Here is a 2,663-nt window from a genome sequence, read left to right on the forward strand (position 1 = left end):
ATTTAAAAAATGTATAACTGATATTGTATAACAGGAAGGAAAGGTCTAAAAGAGCAGGGGAATTTGGAGGGGTAGGGGAAGGGAAAAAAGTGAAAGGAAAAAATATGAGAAGAGGAAAAAAATGGAAACAAAGTCTTTGCAAATAGAGAAGGGTGGAGGGGGTGAAGGGAGGGCAAGGGAAGGGGAAAAAAAATAAGAGCCAAGAGATTCATGTAATGATACAAGATCCCAATGATGAATGTAACTGTATTTTATACCTAAAATGTACCAATAAAGTTAATGGGGGAAAAAATTAAATAAAAAATAAAAATGCCAAGAGAAAAAAAAAAAGAAAAGAAATATTGTGTTTTTAAGGTTTACCACAGTGTAAAGAAAAATTATGGCCTTTCTCTTTTCTCTTTGGCCTTTGATGACTACATTATCAAGGTGGGACAAACCATGTCCATATTCACAAGACAGCCATGATTATTAATAGTTGTCTTGGATGAGATAGGCAGCACCAGAAGGTGCTCCCATGTGAGGCTGAGAACCAGGAGCCAGAGTCTCAGGTCCAGGTGCCATGGCTGCAGAGCAAACCGTGCTGCTGCAAGGCTCTGGCAGCCCAAGTGCCTCTAGTTGGTGTGAGCCCTGGGCAAGGTCCTGGGCCCCAGGGCACTTGCTCAGGTAAATTTTTCCATAACCTTATGGGGAGAAAGGACTTTGAGACATGGCTTGATAACATTTCTATTACATTTCTTTCTCTGAAGGACTGGCAGAAAAATGAAACTCTAGATCACCTGATTAGTCTGAGTGGGGCAGTTCAGCTCAGGCATCTCCCCAATAGCCTAGAGACTCTTGTCAAGCGGGACTTCCTCAAACTCCTTCTCCCGGAGCTCAGATTTTATTCGTTAAAATGGCTCGATCCTCAGACTTTACTCACATGCTGCCTTGTCTCTAAACAGTGGAATAAGGTGATAAGTGCCTGTACAGAAGGGTGGCAGATTGCCTGTAAAAATTTGGGCTGTCAAATAGATCATTCTGTTCAGGATGCTTTGCACTGGAAGAAGGTTTATTTGAAAGCTATTTTGAGAATGAAGCAACTGGAGGACCATGAAGCCTTTGAGACCTCATCATTAATTGGACACAGTGCCAGAGTGTATGCACTTTACTACAAAGATGGACTTCTCTGTACAAGGTCAGATGACTTGTCTGCAAAACTGTGAGATGTGAGCACAGGACAGTGCATTTATGGCATCCAGACCCACACTTGTACAGCGGTGAAGTTTAATGAACAGAAGCTTGTGACAGGCTCCTTTGACAACACTGTGGCCTTCTGGGAATGGAGTTCTGGAGCCAGGACCCAGCACTTCTGGGGGCATTCAGGGGTGGTGTTTAGCACGGACTACAATAAACTGGATATCTTTGTGAGTGGCTGGCTCTGCAGACTTCGCTGTGAAAGTATGGTCTTTATCTGCTGGGATGTGCCTTAACACACTAACTGGACACACGGAATGGGTCACCAAGGTGGTTTTGCAGAAGTGCAAAGTCAGATCTCTTTTGCACAACCCTGGGAGACTACATCCTCTTAAGTGCAGACAAATATGAGATCAAGATTTGGCCAATTGGGAGAGAAATCAACTGCCAGTGCTTAAAGACATTGTCTGTCTCTGAGGATAGAAGTAGCTGCCTGAGCCAAGACTTCATTTTGATGGCAAATACATTTTCGGTAGTTCAGCACTTGGTCTCTACCAGTGGGACTTTGTCAGTTATGATATTCTCAGGGTTATCATGACTCCTGAGATAGCAAACTTGGCTTTGAAGATGTCTTTGCCCTGCTGTTTAACAACTGCTACCTGTACATCATGGACTTGCAGACAGAGAGCCTGATTAGCTGCTGGCCTCTACCAGAGTACCGGAAATCAAAGAGAGGCTCGAGCTTCCTGGCAGGCAAAGCTTCCTGGCTGAATGAAATGGACAGGCACAATGATACAGGCTTGGTCTTTGCCACCAGCATGCCTGGCCACAGTGTTCACCTGGTGTTGTGGAAGGAGCATGGCTGACACCATGAGCCACCACCGCTGACAGACTTTGGGTGCCAGGGCTGCAGGTTTTGGGTGCAACCTCTCTGGCAGCCGACTGCATGAACCAAAGTTCTCACGTAATGGTATCATCATGCAGTGCACAATCATTTATCTATGTTTGCCAGGGGCCAGGGCTCGGGTGAGGGAGGGCTTGTTTTATTGACATGCAGCACAGCATGCTAATGGGATACACCATTGACTTCATTTGTACTTAGTTATGTTGGTCAGTGTACAAGGATGCATTTTGGGTTCATCTTTCTTGGGTGGAATATTGGTTTTAAGTAAAGTTAAATGTTTTGTTTGCTAATTGGTTGCCTATGAGGTCACATTCAATCTGTTATTAAAGCTTCTTACCATAGCTTTTTTTTGTTTCAAGTTAAAGCAAAGGTGCTATGATGTTGTTACAGCAGCTTCTTTCACATGCGGCTTAGCTTTTGTAAGGGCCAGTGTCACAAAGACCACCAAGTCCTGTGACATAAATGAAGTTTCCACCAAATAGCAGTTCTACAGAAAGTCTGTCTTCCAGTGCCAATCTAATTCTATAAATTGATTATTTGCAACTCTTTCTAAACCCTAGTTCTTGGCAGAGTCAGATTGGCATGA

General features: G+C 43.8%; 1 pseudogene; it reads left to right on the forward strand.

Annotated features, from left to right (window-relative positions):
* Positions 1 to 671: 671 nt before the first annotated feature.
* LOC101717790 (F-box/WD repeat-containing protein 2 pseudogene) lies at positions 672 to 2,215 on the forward strand (annotated as a pseudogene).
* Positions 2,216 to 2,663: the final 448 nt, after the last annotated feature.

Source organism: Heterocephalus glaber, unplaced genomic scaffold (assembly GCF_053883595.1).
Source record: "Heterocephalus glaber isolate CG9 unplaced genomic scaffold, H.glaber_assembly_v1.0 deba00000347, whole genome shotgun sequence".
Taxonomy (NCBI): domain Eukaryota; kingdom Metazoa; phylum Chordata; class Mammalia; order Rodentia; family Bathyergidae; genus Heterocephalus; species Heterocephalus glaber.